The following is a 17,916-nucleotide window of genomic DNA, read 5'->3' as shown; positions in this document are numbered from 1 at the left end:
ACGACAGTCATCACTTTTACATACTTCTGTAAAGCCCTGCTGTGAGTCAAATACTCCCCTGACCCCCACCCCACTGTCCCACCCTATCAATGACCAAAGAGAGCCTTATGCAACACACTTTATTCAGGCTTTAAAGTGAATGGTACCTGAGACAGCAGATATGCAAGGGTGCTGTTTGCTCGCACAGCAGGGAGGAACCATTGCATTTGGCATCCTGTGCGAGCGGTTTGCCTTTGATTTGCACTGTTGGCCAGCAGAGTGATGCAATGGGCCAAAATTTAATAAATCCAAATCAATCTGTGGGCTGGCTAAAAATGTATTGTGGTCAAATCGTGCACATTTGCTGCAACCCATCCCTCTACACTGATTCCTTCCAAACATACCACCACAGGGAGTGTGACCCCAAAAATGTTTACGGATATTTCTCTTTTAACCATCCATTTACTAAGAAATAACTAGACTAAGCAGGGGGGGCAGGCAGAGACGTAAGCCGCCATGGGGGAAAAGGATGGAAGTTTGATTGGCGTTTGTGCCTCAGCATCACAGATAGGAAAAGTATGACTCAGCTGATGACTCATATAAATGCACTCTGAATATACTGTAGTGTTTTATTCAGTGTGCATTGAAGTTGAAAAGCTGATGTAGCTTGTTCTTATTTTTAGGTTATCTTGTTAGTGTTCACTAACGTCTGAATTTCCAAGAAATTTTCAATCTGTTTCTTTTAAAAGGATGAAAATGAGGATAAATGCTCAAGTAATTATTTATGGTTGTGAAATCTCACAGGTCCAGTCAGCCAAATTCCTTGGTTTTAATTAATGAAAAGCTTAACTGGAGAAACAGTTTTCAATTAGTCTGCAGAAAACTGACAAAAGTATATCAAACGAAAAATCAGTCCAGCAGTTTTACAGTGTTGTGTTTTGAACTTTGTGGTGCAGTCTTATTTATATTACTTTCATCTTCTGTGTGACAGTATAGCTTGAACTGCCGCATGACCTAATCATCTTCATGAAAAAGTACTTTTGTAGAAAAAAATTGTACTTATATTTCCCCCTATGAGCCATCAACTCAACTTGTGTTAAACTGAATATGTCCATTTGTGACAAAGCTGACATAGCATGCTCTTTCATCCACTCACATCACCCAGAATCCTTTTCAAAACCTTGCCAAAATCTATTTCTCATGTTCAAACACACACAGTAGCAGCAGTGGTTGTAGTAGTACATGTGCAATGCTGATAAATTTAATCTCCATGTGTTTCATCCTCCTCAATTTGGTCCAGAGAATATTAAGGGAAACGATCATTTTACAAACACGTACAATTCTCTCCAAATTAAAACATAACGTTTCATTACACACCGGGCTGTCTGAGGGTATTTTGTGTTTTTCGTCTTTGTCTCTGTGTCTCCCTCTCCGTCTACAGTATCTCTCCCCCACTCTGTCTTGCCTCCTCTCATCGTCTTTCACCCATTACAGCCATGACCACACATGAATACTCTCTTGAGCTCACGCCTACATGCACATACATGTACAGTGCTTTTCATCTGCTTTTTTTTTTCTATCTATCTATCTATCTATCTATCTATCTATCTATCTATCTATCTATCTATCTATCTATCTATCTATCTATCTATCTATCTATCTATCTATCTATCTATCTATCAGCATATTTCCTGGAGAGATTACACATGAATATCCTTCACTGTAGGAGGTTCTAAAATAGCTTCTCTTAACTCCTCCACTACTGTACCAGAAGGCAACATACAGCACTGGTATGAACATTGGTTTCTGGGTCATGAGAGAAAAGTAGAGGTCATTTGTGCGGGGAGAGGTATGAACAGTGTATGTTCAGTGCATGTCAGTGTGACTAATGAGAAAGACAGGGAAACGATGGCTGGTTAACATTGTTTTGAAAAGACCGAAAAGACCCTCTCCCTCTTCCTGACTCTTGTGGTGTGCATTACATAATCAATAACTGTCCAAATCAGGCGAAAGAAAATCAAACAAAAACACACTGTGGTGTTATTGCGGATCAGCAGGCTGGTCGAAATGCAGCATCATGGCCTGGCAAAAAACTATTCGAGTCAAGCTCTATTGCAATACCAACCTGCCCTATTTTCTTTGACCTTTTGCTGTATCGCAAGTATTTCTTTAAAAAAATAAAATAAAGACAGAACATTCCTGTCATTTGTACCACAAACATGGCATGTTATAAAATTTCAAGCTTTTCGCAGTCACAAGTAGAGGGGCACATGTGTCAAAGCTATCAGCTACTCTAATTCAATGTTCTGCAGTCTAGATGAATGACATGGTGAAAAGCTTTGAGAAAGCTTGGAGCACAGCTCCGTAATTCAATTATCACCTGTGCAGAGAGACTGAGCTTCTTATAATCTCAGGACTACGGGGTGCGTATCAGTTAGCTTGAGTGTTGTCAGACAGTGGATTCATTGTCCTGAGAGTCTGTCCTGCAAGGCACACAGGGCTTCTTTGTGGACTGCAGATATTAATCTGCGTAGGCAGAGATCTGGAGAAGTCTGACTAAGCTCACATACAACCACACACATCAGTACACACAGAGACACCAAACACAGACTCAGCCATATGCATATTCATTATGTAACAAGAGGAAAAAGAGGATGCAGTGTCCAATCCATGCAGCTCCCCGCTTCATAAAGATTTCATTCTTTGGAGATGATTCACACAATACAGTCAAACTGCAAGTTTGTCATCACCACTGTAGACATAAGGTGTCATTGCTAGATGTCACTGCAATGCTCTGACCAACTTTCATCATCACCAAGTACAAAGAGGGCTTAGTTCCACTCATAGTCCAGTGTTTGACTGCCAGACCAGTGACAGCTCTTCACCTCTGCCTCATCAGTATGACCCAGAAGGCAAGAAAAATATTCTGTGACCGCATGATGACAGAGTCGGCTAAGTTACACAAAGAATTCATTTCAACATGGAAGTATAAAATAAAGCAGGATGAAGACTGTTTACATGTTTGAAATTGAGCTCCTAAATTTACACTGCAAACACTTTTCTTAAATATTGATAATGTTCTTTTGGTGGATTCAAATTGCAAAGTGCACCAAAGATAATTTTAGGACTGAACAATAATTCTTGGATGAATAACTGAAATTAACTGAAAAATTTAAATATAATGCAATGAAAATCATCACAAACTGCAGCAAGTTAAGGTTTGTGTTATTTTCTCCATCTCCTGTACATATGCAATATGTCCAAAGACAAATATAAATGATTTTTCTGATATAAATACCTTCAGCTTTCAAAATTCTGTTTTAATCTTAAATGAAACAGAGAGCTGCATGGCAGAGACTCGCATGACAATAACACAGAAAACACAAGCTGAGTCAAACAAAACCAACCAAAAACATATTACAGGAAATATATATTTTAGATATCTGCTGCCACCTAGGGATATAAAACATTACAACATGGAAATGAAGCCTCAGACATGATGGCAACACATCTTGAAATGGCACTTTACATGTAATGTGGTCTTTCTGGCATGTGGGGGCAGCATATCTCTACTACTAAATAGGACTGTCAGTGTAGCTTCTTATTGCTGTATAATTCATGCATGGATAGTGTACAAATGCAATTAAGAATTAATGAGAACTAATGTTGATCACTTTTCTACTGTAAAAGTGGTGTATTTAGTAGATAATAGATTTTCATCATGTGCCCGTGCTGTCTGGCCCCAAACTCAACTGCCTGACTCTGGCCAACACTCCAGCTGGATGGGAGGTTTAGCACAATGCAAATGCAGTGGTATTTACCGGGTTTGGTTTGGTTTGGTGTTTGAGTGATTGTTACCAGTTTCTTATGTTATTTTCAGGCAAATGTTTCCATTTAGTTATTTTTTAGAAATCTCACTCACACAGCTCAGAAGTTTGCATCTATTTTTCTGTATTTATTTCATGATATTTTCACACTATTTTTCCACACATCACTTCACGTCTATGGTTTATCACTGAGGACATACATCTAAACTGGCAGCACTGGTACATGATGGTGTTTACATTATCATTGCTTCTCTAGACTATATCAATTAAAAGTAGCTGTCTAATCCCAGTCTTAAGGCTGTTGTTTTGCATTGAGACATTTTGCAGCAGCTTTTCAAAGATGACTTTCCATAAAATTTTTCCAATATAGCTCATGTCCATCTCATACTTTTTAGTTACTTATTCTGAATCCAACACAAATTGATAAAAACAAAATACTCTGAAATCATTCACTTGTGCTAGAAGTAACCATTTGATTACATTTGTTAAGTATGTATAAGTAAATGAAAATGAACTCTATTTTTAGTAGCTGTTATTGTCTTCACCATCAACACAACACACACACACACACACACACACACACACACACACACACACACACACACACACACACTGAACAGGTGGCAAAGAGTTGGCTAGTGTTATATATCCATCAAAACACAAACAAACAGCCCCCTCTCCAAATGCACTTGTCGTAATTTATGAATGGTATTAACGATTAGAGTAACAGACTGATTTTAAGAATTTCACTGCAGACTACTCAAACATCCTGTAAACCGAGCTTAGCATGCACCAGCTTCTGTAATGTGCAGTGACAGTTCGCATCAGATCCTCAGTCTTTCAAGAAGCCTGTCACTTTGGATTTCACTCAAGATGTATGACAAGCCTCTAACATACTCAAACCCCCATTTCAAACCCCGGGCTATGCAGAACGCTGCTCTCAGTCATCAAACTGCCTTCAAGATCCTGTCTTCAATACTGAAACACCAAAGACCGTTCAAGTAAGAAGATGAGAGATGTGTGAAATATTTGATTGATCAAAAGGATAACCTTTTATATGTACAGTATGAGATCAACAAAATGAATACACAAAGTTGGGTATATAAAGTGACTATACCGCAACATTACAGGAAATGAAATAGAAGACCAATCTGATTTGAACCAAAATAGGTCATTGCTTCCTGTCTATGTACACCATGCACATAAGTGCCACACCTTAAAATAAATGTGTTATTTTCCCTCTATGTGTTAGTACCTACTTTGGGTGTTATTTGGTTGCCATGTATAAAAGCTGGGCACAGTGTGTTTGTTCATTCAGTCTTACTTTAATGGATCTTTCAATGTGCAGTGTTTATGTGAATAATGTTATGGCCTCTACAAACCTCTTGAGTCCAGCAGGGCTGTTATACTGCAAGCCAACCTGGAAGTTAACTCTGCCACGGTTCGTTGGCTGCAGCACCCACTATAACTTCGAAAGGGATTTTGAATGTTCCTTTGGATTGACACTGAAAATAAGGTGTGTGTTAAACACAGGCTGACACCAGTTGAAATAGAAGTGAGTCCTGTTTCAGCACTAAAAGCAAAGCAATAGCACTATGCTAGGAAATCTTAATCTCATAAAATCTCATTTGGTCTACACTATAACTAAAAAATGAAATAAAAAATCATAGGATTTAATAGCTATTATATAGTAATGTCAAGATTCTGTAAAACTTCAAACACTTGCATTATTAGGTTAAGCATCAAAATGGTTTGTTTAGAGGTTTAATTTATCATGTAAAAATTGAACAATGATCTATTTTAAAGGAATAGTTCAACATTTGGGGAGTGGACATTTAGATAAGTGGATAGATACTAAATCCATGGTAAATATGAAGCTAAAGCTACCAGCCAGTTAGCTAAGCTTAACGCAAAGACTGGAAACCAAGCTCCAAGCTCCAAGCCATCAGCTGCCGGCTGTAGCCTCACATTCACAAATATTGGAGTGGTATTGCTCTTCTCCTGAGCTATCAAGAAAGCGAATAAGTGTATTTCCTGAAATTTTGCTTTAAATATAAATCTTTTTTCAAGCCATTTAACCCAATTCCATTAATTTTTCATTCACTTTTCTTTTTTTTCTTTTTTTTTAAACACACACTACTATATTAAAAGCCAAACTGGGCAGAAATCCATGAGTCAATACTGTGTTGAGTGATTTGTAAACCCGGCAGTATAACATTATTTTGAAAATAATGTACAATATTGTATTACTGTACCTCCAAGTCTAACAGAAACTAAGTGCAAAGTGGCAGCTCTGATTATTCTCAGTTTTAAGTGCAATATGGACTTTGAAGAAATTTTAATTAAGGTGAGGTGTCAATTTGTTTGAGAAAAAGAAATTTTGCCTTTTTGTCATTTTCTTTGACCCCACTTACAATTCACGGTTTGCTTTTTATCTAAAAGTAACCTGAACAATTCTTCTCCTGCACCTTAATCTGAGGTCAGAAATGTTTTGTTCAGTATCCATAGTACAACACAGCATAATTTAATAACAAACACTATATTGTGTTTAAAGTTTAATGCATTATGCAGGAAATGCCTCTACTGTGCAAACAGCCAAAAAGTGGTTACGTGGTGTTACCACAGTAAAACCAGTGAGGTCTCATGAAGAAGATTTGACTAAGAGGTTGATATGCTGTAAGGCAATCCCATCAATTTCAACCTATCCAAGAAACATTTGAAATCATGAAAGCATATGCTATCTTTGAAGTGATTCCATAAATTTTTCATGCCATTCTTCATTACACCCTCTATCATGTGGTGAGAAGGGAGTTGGACCCAGAAAAAGTCTTAATAGTATTATTCTTTTGGATTTTGAAGCGATCATGTTAGACTTTACACCAGTAAATGTCACTGAGAGGTAAGATCATAAGCATCAATTTATTTGAGTTGTATTTAAATCTCATGTGTCATGTATGTATTTTAAAGCCCATGAGTGTGTATTTGAATGTGTGAGGCTGGCAGTTCTGGTTTGTTCAGATTCGTTGTTATGTATTTATTGCCTCCAAAATTGTTATTCTGTTTCACAAAACAACAGAGAATAGTAAGTAACTTCTCCAGCTTTAACTCTGATTTTTAACAAATTTAGAAACAGAACAAATAAAAGAAAAAAGAATAGCAGAAAGAAACAAAACATAATACAATTAAGAAAAAATCTGCCTCTTCACTAATAACATTCCAATAAAAGTAAAAAAAGGGAATATGGTTGCCTATGAGAAAGAAAAAAGAAAGAATTAGAATAAGTTTAGTTAAAGAATAGAATATGGTCTAGAAGTTTGTCAGTCTGGGGTGGCAGGAAAAGTTAATTTATTCATAGATATGTGTTTGTAGTGGAGTATAGAACAATAACTAAATAAATAGGTTAACTAAAAATAAAGACTGAAAAATGTTCCCCATCTTTTCCTTAAACTGTCAGAGGAGCCTTTTACTGTAGTATACATCTAATTATTACCATCTTAACAGAGTACAAATGTCTCTAATCCAAGTATAATGTGTAGGTGGAGCAGAGGATTTCCACCTGACAAGACTCAGGCATCTATAGCTAAAGGAGTTACAAAGCTACAAAAGCAGTCTTTGGTATGATCTGTTATTACAGGTGTGTGGGTGACTCCAAATAAAGTGGTAATTGAAAATGGTTTGACAGGGTCTGAGATAATACATATATATATATATATATATATATATATATATATATATATATATATAATATATATATATATATATATATATATATATGTATATATGTATATGTATATATATATATATATGTATATATATATATATATATGTATATGTATATATATATATATATATATACACTGTTGCCCATAAAGATGGAATGATTTTGTTTTCAGACACAATCCTCTGTTTATTCCTATTTAAATGCATCAGTACTAACTTTTGACCAGGTGCAATGATTACATTATGTGTCCCAATTACCCAGGTGAAATGAAATAAATCACATTGTCACAATCATTTCATGCAAAGAGGTAAAAAAATATTTTATTCCAACTTTATGAGCAACAGTGTGTGTGAATATATATATATATATATATATATGTGTGTGTGAATATATATATATATATATATATATATATGAAACATTGCTATAGGCAGAGGAAGACTGATGGGATGAAAGTCTTCATATTTTCTTCACAGTCTGACCTTAGTTAAGTGATAGCGGAGAAGAATCTTACATTTATCAGCCCATGCCCAGCAGAGATGGAGAAGGAGTCGTTAGCTGGTTGTAGAATCAGCAAATTAGGGTAAACATTCAAACCTGAAGCAAAGATGTTTGGGAAGATTTTAGACACTCCTCAAATGTATAAATACTACAAACATGCAAAGGAGAAAAAGGTAAGTACAACATTTTGTTATTATTCACTTTCTTGCCAAGCATTAGATAAGAAGCTTGACAACTCTCTTGTGTCTATATGCCAAATATGAAGTTACAGCCAGCAGCCAGCTAACTTAGCTTAGCACAAAGACTGGAAACAGATGGAAACAGCTAGCCTGTCTCTGTCCAACAAAATCCGCCTACCATCACCTCTAAAGCTCACTAATTAACACGTTATCCAACACATGTTGCGTAGAATCACTATCCGTAGATTGTATTTCCAGTATGAGAGGAACATGGTCTGAAATCACAAGGTTTTTCTCTGTGTTTTTAGCATCTGGCACACAAAGAATTGGCCTCTTTCTTATCATAATATCTTGTGATGAGATGAGAATCAGTAAAAGAGCATCAGTCAAGACAAACAGAGCGCAACAATTGCAGCCTCCTGGTTTGAAATGTTCACATTTCACAGTGCAAAATGTCCTCATATCACCGTTTTGCTCACTTTTGACAGAGAAGACGCAGGAATGCAAATGCTGTGTGCTAATTAATTACACTGTAATGGCTCGGCTGTCCGTATGTATCCACCTGGCCCATTAACTTTCAATTCAGGGAGTGGATTTTTCACAACCTTTCTACAATTAAAAATGTCAGGACATATACTTCTCAATTCAGTCTGCTGACAATTCTTGAAATTGATTGTCCTCATTAAATTATTAAATTGCCTTTTTTTTAAAAAATAAATAAATGAAAAAATTGAAATTACCCCTGCTATTGCAAGTCAATACAGAGCCCTTTCACTAAGTTCATTTGATGATGCTGTGGGTTGAATTTAGTGAGTCCTCATCAATTCATTTCTTGTCCCTAATTTCTGTCTGAGCTCAGGCAGTGTTCATATGCATGTCACTTCTGCCTAATTCAATTCATCACAAGCTGAAAAGACAGCACTATCAAACTGGATGCTTTCTGCCAGATAGTTACATTTGAGTCACGGTTAATACACAAAAGAACAGCGACATGAAATATGTCAAGTGAAAAACAGCTCAACTGAAATCTAAATTTAGCCATTGCATGGTTTTGTCCTGCCCATCGTTCACACAAGTGTCACCTTTTTCATGAAAGACAAGGACAACCTGATTGTGCAGGCGACCTTTGTAAGGTTATATGAGCTGTCATGTTAAGGGCTAGATTCAGAATAGCCACAACACAGTTCACTTATAAAATATCCACTTAAAACTACTATCTTGCAGTTTTACCTATTATTTGAAAACCTATTATCTGAAATAATACCGGTTTTAAAATCATATGAGATTCTTATAAGACACATACATGTGATCACAAAGATTCCTATTACACATAGGAAGACAACTAAAACAATTGGCCTGATTTGCCATTTTACATAGCCTAAGTGAATGCATATGAGTCAATGCAAGCCACAGTTGTAAATGATCAAAATGATCAACAGTCAGATACACCATGTGAAGGTGAAAGGAGCCAAATCAACTTTGCAGCAAAGAAGAGGCTGTTGGTGAGTTTGCAGCATCATGGTCAATGTGTTCACAGTCTCACTCTGAGCTCACAGTCTACACACATGATCTAAATGTTTGCATTTCCTGACCGAGTGTCAGCGTGTGTTTGCACCGGGGCCAGGTCCACCAAGTAGTACGAACAAAGAAATGCACAAAAATTCAATGAAGTTAAGGATGATGTCATTATGGGCCCATGGTTAAGATTAGCATTACGTCATTACCTCGACATTGATTTAAAAAAAAAGAAAAGAAAAAAAAGAGAAAAAGTTGCATCATCCTTAATTACTGCCCCACCTGGCGGTTGCACTGAGTGACACAAATCAAACACACCTGCGACGTTGCCTGTCCAACAGGTGCATGCTCGGTCTAGCTAAATGCTAACATGCTATCTGTCAGTGGAACCTCCACGTGCACGCAGAAACTTGTAGCTACATTTGAGGTGTGTACCACATTTTCTCCTGTTCAGTCCCTGCTGTGGCTGCAGAGCGGAGTTCAACTCAAAATGTTTGAAGGAGACGGAGACACGGTAGAGGCTGAGTGGACTGCTTATGTTGTAGACTGAGAATGAACGAGCAGAGAAGTTGAACCAAGAGCAGATGTCCAGACAGGTGAGAACGGCAACTAATCACTGACTGTTGTAGCCACAGACCATAGACTGTATGCCAGATATATCGGACATGACTGAAACCGCCTACGCATTCATACGCTCAGTTTATTAGGAACACCCAGCTGAAACGAATGCAGTCTAGTTTATCAGTTCTGCAATACCCTCATGACAGTCATGATGTTTACTTACTGTTTGAGAGGCCTCAACTTCATGATCATTTTGGAGGACGTCATTTGTGGTGCTGTTGAACTGTATTGCATTATACTCACATATGTTTTCATTATTTTGTTCATCCCATTTTTACCAGTTAGGTTAGGCTAAATATCAGAAACACCTCTCTGGATAATATCATAACGTTATGTACATAAATTATATGGACAGTCACCCTTTTTATTTATTGACGATCATTTCTGTTTTCTTCTGGTTGTTATACTGAGGAAGGCAGTCAAAGCAAAGTGGTCAACTATATTCGTAAGTCTCTTGTCTATATGGAGATGGAATTTATCATTGTATTAAGCATTGCATTTTATCTTGTGGCCTAATGATGTGTTTTAACTTGATAGCTCTATCATGTGACATCACCATTTCTGCTAAAAAGGTGGAACCAATGGATTTACAACAGCCCTTCATTTCAGTGTGGTATCACATTGTGGCAGCAGCTAAGTTCAGATATCTGTCACCACTGGGATAGAGAGTTATAGGGAGCATCTTTTAATTTTTTATTTATTTATTTTCTTTATCCCCAGAAAGCCAAATTCATAACTGAATCTCACAATATTCGTATCATATCTGTATGTTCAGATTTGACCCATTTCCAAGAAGGAGCAATATTTTATGGCACAAATTGCAGCTATCTGGCACCAAGGATTTTCAAGTAGCACTTGGCAATAAAATTATTGTGATATAATTAACTGTCTTGTTGCTTCAACTTTCACTTAGGAGCAAAAATCAGACTTTTAATCTGAAAGAAATAATGATTTGACATTTAACATGATAATTATCTATCAACCAACATGAAAATTCTGTCCTATTTTTAAAATACATTAACTGCCTCCATGATGCATGTATCGCAGCCCCTGCTGCTGCTCCAACTACAGCAGGTGTAGGTAAGCAGGTGAAACCTCGGCTTTAATGCTGCTGCTACAGATTTTTATTGAATTTCTCAAAAGTTGGCTGAATTACCCATGAATCATAGGGTGTTTCCATCAGCTACTGTAAAGTGAACATATTCAAGAGAATGTTAGAGCATTACATTATTAACTGAGCTCCGGTAAATTTTCATGGTATTTCACAGCTGCTTCCCCTCTAAGATGGTATTTATTATTTTAATGAATGGGTTTGCCTCTTCCCATTCCATGCATGTTCTGTGGTGGTTAATATCTGCAGGTATATGGATATATATGATGATAATTTATGTTTTTAAAATGTTACCTATGTGATCTTACTCTACCTGTAACATGAACCAGGAAGCTAGCAAGCTAATGGCAACATGGCTGTGTTGAAGGAATGTTTGCCTGACCTTTTAGTTGACAAATTTCCAAATTTCTAGAAAAGACCTCTCAGAATCTTTGAGCTCTTCATTATATGTGCCTGTGGAGCTAGGTCTTTTGTACAAGTTATTTTACCTTTTCAGAGTGAAGCTTAATTAGCATAAAAATCACGCAGCATCTTATTTTCTGCAACTGTTTAGCCAACAGCCCCAGCACTTGCTATGAGTCATTTTTCTTTAGTATTTATTGTTTAGAATAAAAGACCACCACAAGTAGAACACAAACACACACTTCAACCCTTAATTGTCTTTGTTATGCTTGTGCATGAGTAGTTATCAGTGCCTAGAGGCTGACAATATGACTGGCATGGCTATGCAAGCACAGACTTCTTGTTCATAAATTTTATGATTAATACAGACTGTGTTGTAATCTGGGAAAGCATCCTGGCATGAAGGATGAGGATTATATATTTTTCAAACCCCCGAAACTAATTGAAAAGGCCCATGATGGTGCTGTTATCACTCATGTCCCCAGCTGAGTTATGGCCAGGGTGAGATATGAATGACAGAAAAAAGGGAGTCTTAATGAACAGCATGTGACTATTGAATAGGCAGGTGCTGGATTGAAGACCTGCACATGTTTTAATAAAGATATCTCATATTAGTCAGTATTCAGCCTTTCAGATTAAGTGATAATACTTGCAGTATTCTGTAGTCACCTTTTGTAATGGTTGAATTTGCAGGCAAAGTCATCTTATTGATACATGAAATATAATTCATGTTCAGTTACATGTGCAGCACAAAGAAATATATCCAGTTCATTTAAAAAAAAAAAAAGAAAAAAAAAGACCTAAATCCATGTTGGGAAAAACAATTTTGCATTCATTATACATCTAAATATAGCATCGGGAATATAGAGGTTCAAGTATAATTATTTGGTTACGATGACATTTCTTAAATATACCTTGATAAAAAGATACAGTGGCAATATTTTATATATCATGATCATTTTACACTTGTAGATGAACATGACCAGCGCCGGATTCCCACCTGCAATCACTGCCCATTGTGTTTGTTGGATCGACCAGGTCTGCACTGTCAGGAACTGGACCCAGGTCTCTGCAGCTGTAAGCAGGTAAGGGTTTGGCCCCACCACCAGTTACACACCCATCAGAAGTATATATTAGAGTTTCTTGGAGCCGGAACAGGTCCTTGTGTACACCTACTTTAATTACACTGAGCGAGGTCCAGCATCTTAGAAATACAGCACTTTCCGACCTTTTTTTGCTTGTAACCCCATAAAGGAGTAGTTTCTGATTTTGGGAGAGCCAGCAGCCAGTTAGCTTGGATTAGTATAAAGACTGGAAACAAGGGGAAATGAATAGCTTGGCTTTGTCCAAGGGTAAACTGTACAAAAACTAAATTGTGAAAAAAGTGACTTTGCTTTTGGTACAGATCAAACAAAAGAGATATGAGTTTAGAGAGCTTTAGAGGTGTTTGTTAACTTTGGACAGAGACAGGTTAGCTGTTTCCCATTGTTTCCAATCTTGGAGCTAGGCTAAGTCAACTAGCCCCTGGCAGACATGGTAGTATAGATCTTGTCATCATCTTCTCATCATCAAACTCTTGGCAAGAAAGTGAAATAAGTATTTTTTCCAAAATGTCAAATTACTCCTTTTCAAAATTAAGCAATACAATATCTACTTGTGACCCCGATACACCTTGTGACCTCTTGTTCATGTTGGTTGGGGTTGGTTAGTTTGTTTTGTTTATTTATTTATTAATTTTGGTTGCATTTGAAAGAATTTTCAAGTTTTAAAGAGGTGAATCCAATATTTCACAAGAAAAGACAAAACTAGAGGGAAGTCAGAAGAAATAACCATAATTTTGTGTAAGACATACTTATTCACTTTTATCCCTGTGATTGTCTTGTTACCATTTAGATTTATCTTGAGACCTAACCCCCAGGTTGAATGAGGCAGTGTATTGCGTCCCATGTTACTCTGCTCACCCAGCTCAGCCTGAGTTGTAAAGTCATTTTCGATGTCTTTGAGTAGAGTATAGGGATGAAAGATACTTTTGAGAGCTTTTGTAGTGTGTCTGGGGAGGAATATAAAACATTTCTGAATAATAATGTGGGAATTTGACTAATAGTTTTCCAAAGTGTAGTGTAGCATTTTGGATATTCTGTGAAGCTGACGTTACATAGACCCACTTAGGCTTGAATCTCTCAATTGCTGACGAGATCATTGATACTCATATAAGTGACTTATACACACCAGCATTAAAAGGCAGATTCTGAGGTAGACTTTAAGTAATTGGCATATCAGTCATCCATGAAGCAACACAGATGAATAGAGGCTTCAGCAGAGAATAAAATGGCTGTGGTGGTTTCATCACTATTTCTCTCAGTGACCTGTTATCTCACACAAAGGAAATATAAAGCGGAATGTGTCCCTAGCTGAACATTCATTGATGGCGTGTGAGCTGTAGTGATGGATTTTATTAAGTTCCTCTGAAGAGGGGAGAGCATATTTAATTCAGTTCTATTTTCTCACTTAGTGTAGATTAGAATAGGTGAGCTCATTTTCTATTCATCAGATTCAGAGGTAGAGGCATAAACCTTTATAGGCCAATTGTTGGGTAATAATATCAGAAACAGAGATTTTGTTTCAATCAGAAAATAAGGAAGATGACAAGTGCTGGAGATGTGACTTAGCGCATGAAAAAATTTTAAAAGCAGGTGCAACTTGTGAGTTAAAATTTTTTAAGTCATGCTAGCGGCATGGATTTTTGGATATATGGCAGTATTGTTTGGTTCACTTTGGTCCAGCAGCAACTTTTAGATGATCACGATGAAATTTTGTACAAATAAATATCCATAGTACAGTGGAAGAATCATGATGACTTTGGTGATCCCCTGACATTTCTAATAGTTGATATGAGTGAAAAGCCTCTTGGATAGATTGCTGTGAGGTTTGGTACAGACATTCATGTCCCCCTCAGGGTGAATTGAACATGACTGTTCATCTAGCGCCATTGCTCTTAATTTGGGGAACACTGTGGCTCAGGAGGTAGAGTCCACCAATCAGAAGGTTGGAGGTTCGATCCCCGGCTCCTCCAGTCTGCGTGTCAAAGTTTCTTTGGGCAAGAACCACAAATTGCCTCTAATGACTGTTCCATCAGTGCATAAGTGTGTGTGTGTATGGTGGAAGTGCTGTTAATGTGGCTTTGAGTGGTCAATAAGATGAGAAAAGAGCTATATAAGTGCAGTCCATTTACCATTTACCTAGCCAGCATGCTACATGTTTTCCACAATTAAATCGAATAATAACACATCATGTGTAATTTTACACTCATCTCCCTGTAATTGAACAGAACTTATTTGATAGTTTTGGAAACGGTGGCTAGAAGTTCAAATAAAAATCTGTGTTTTTGAACAACGGTCAGTTTCTCACACTCATTTGTGTTAGCCACCAAGATAAAGCAGCACTTCTCTGACAGAACAATTCATACAGAACATATTGGGACACAACCAGTCATGGACTAGAGATGCGCTTTAATAAAACAGCATGGTGGAGGAGTGTATCTCTGTGCTTCACCAGTACTATAAATCTTGTAATGCATTTGATCAAGCCTAGCTGTGTCAAATCTACTGGATTGAATAATTGTACAAAGGCCCATCATACATTGTCAAAATAGGTCCTTAAAGGACACAGTTTGTACAGTAGAAGTCAGTTCATGTCCGACAGCTGCATCCACTACTTTATCGTGTCTTTAAAAGCTGCCATCCAGCTGGAAAACATCAAACCAAAGGTCAGGTTGGGGATGAGTAAAGCAGTATCTGGAGGCCATTAAGAGGATGAGAGTGGGGTAGAAAAGGTGCTGAGGCCAGTGTGGCTCACCATGTTGATGCAGATGACCCCCCCCCCCTTATGTTTGCTCAAGAGTATTATACATACTATTTTTCTCAAGGACATGTTTTCAGAAATATGTTACAAAATATATTACTTGTGAATAAAGGAAAAACAAGTGTTTAGGAGATTACTGTTCTGAGACTAAAATATGCAATTTTGAGCAATAAATCAAGCAATTTTTTTTTTTTTTTTTTTTCCCCCAAAGGTTTATGGATAGTTTAGGGTTGCATGTTTCAAAGCAGAATTTCATATGACAAAGACTCTTGTACTCTTGTGCAGTACTTTTGCACTGTAGTTACACTTGATAAGTTGTGCTGCAACAATTGCTTTTCCTCTAAAACTCAATGAAAACATTCATGTTCACACAGATGAACAAGCCAGTTTTATTGTCTAAAGTTAAACCTTAAAACACTAAGAGAAAACATACCTCTACATATTGTAAAAATGGGAGAGTTTTTTATTCTTCATTTTTGATTCATCCGTTTATAAAAAAAAAAAAAAAAAAAACAACAAAAAAAACATCAAGTGTGTTACAAGTACATCATTCTTTACTCTAACCCTAACCTTTCTTTGAGGTTGAACCCCAACTATTACATTTTGTAATGGAATTAAATAAATATTTATATTTGCACATTTTAAAAAGCAGTTTAATAACATTTGAGTAAAAGAGCTTGTTAATATTTTGAACTGCAGGTTCGTTCAGATAATTTCAGATCTATTGCATCATAATTTTAAATGAGTTGATTTTAGAAAGTGTGTCCATGTCACATTACATGTGACTGTGTGTGTTTGTGGGGTAGAAAGCCAGAGTATGAGTAAGAGAATATGTTGTTATTCATGTCGTCATTATAGCATTATGATGTCTGGACACTTTTATGACCAAACTACTATGGTTTGAGAATACTGAAAATATAAACTCTAACGTTGACATGCTTAGTGTGTACTCAAACACTGGAGCATTATACATGATGTTATTATGATAGGCCTATTTATTTCGCTGACATGACAAACATTATGAGGGCAACATACCAGGAGAGTCCATGTTGCTAATGAAGTATTTTGATAATTAGGGTCACTGTGTAAACACAAGCCATCATTCTCCCCTGGTTGTGATTTGAATAATTCATTGTGCAAACTAGTTAATGAAACCAATTCCATCGCTTCACCATAGTGTATCCCATTTCAAATGTGGCCACTTTTAATTTACATTGATTTGCTGTCTGGTTCATTGCACTCTGAGTGATGAGAAGGTGGCATTGTTCTTTTGATATTATTAGCATGGGTTGTCATGATCCAGTTCTTCTTTACAGAAGCCTTACAAAACTCACTCTGCACCGTGGATATTCACTTTTACATATCAGCATGAGCCCATTCATGTGTGGAGGCTACCCACAGTAAACAGAATGAAATGGCAACAGTCACACAGCTCCATAGTGTCTATCCTCTGTTCTTGAACACTGTTACAATAAGAGCGCCGTCTGGAGCACTGACTCATTCACTACATTTTGCTGCTTTTACTTTGGGATGTTTACTGGTATGAATCCTCGATGCTTACAGTATGTGTCACTTGCCTCTTTGCAGTGCACTACCGGCCTAATGACACACAAGACTGCTGGGGCTGTGCCTATGGAGAGACAACAGTTATACTATGACCATTATTTTAGTACTAGTGTCCCTGTTTGGAGCTTTACTGCAAGAACAACACTGCTTGAGTGTGGCAGCAGCTCTTTCTCTCACCACTCTGTCATTGTTTGGCTATGTGTCTAAACATTTTCTAAGTGTGTGGGTACAGCAGCTGAGCTGCTGCAGTGTCAAGAAATGAAGGTCATTTTTTGTAAATGGTCTCACTTTCATGGACTGTCTTTCACACTGTCCTCTTGCATTAGCTAATGCTATAAATATATGTTCATAATGAACTAGGCATGATTTAAGTTAGGACATGCCTCCTCGAGTTAAATATGTTACAACTTGTGTGAAAATAAAGAGAGAGATATAATTCTGTGAGAAATGACAATGAAAGGTCTGTACATACAGTATATTGTGTGTGTGTGTGTGTGTATATATATATAAAATTTTCATTCTGTAAAATGTTACTTATAATAGAAGACTACCATTTATGGTGCAACAGTCCTGAGTTATGAAAAGGACTGATTGGCAGGGCACAGATGCTGCATTTTGAGCATCTGTAGAAAT

The 17,916-nt window shown here is 37.0% G+C and overlaps 1 long non-coding RNA gene across 1 annotated transcript; it reads left to right on the top strand.

Annotated features, from left to right (window-relative positions):
* Positions 1-10,063: 10,063 nt before the first annotated feature.
* On the top strand, positions 10,064-17,449 carry LOC130168204 (uncharacterized). The gene is made up of 3 exons (XR_008827397.1): positions 10,064-10,318; positions 12,829-12,941; positions 17,305-17,449. It is a non-coding gene; the product is annotated as an uncharacterized LOC130168204 (long non-coding RNA).
* Positions 17,450-17,916: the final 467 nt, after the last annotated feature.

This window comes from Seriola aureovittata, chromosome 4, assembly GCF_021018895.1.
Source record: "Seriola aureovittata isolate HTS-2021-v1 ecotype China chromosome 4, ASM2101889v1, whole genome shotgun sequence".
NCBI classification, from domain to species: Eukaryota; Metazoa; Chordata; class Actinopteri; order Carangiformes; family Carangidae; genus Seriola; species Seriola aureovittata.
Note: the sequence above shows the minus strand (reverse complement) of the source record. Positions and strands in the feature narration are given on the sequence as shown.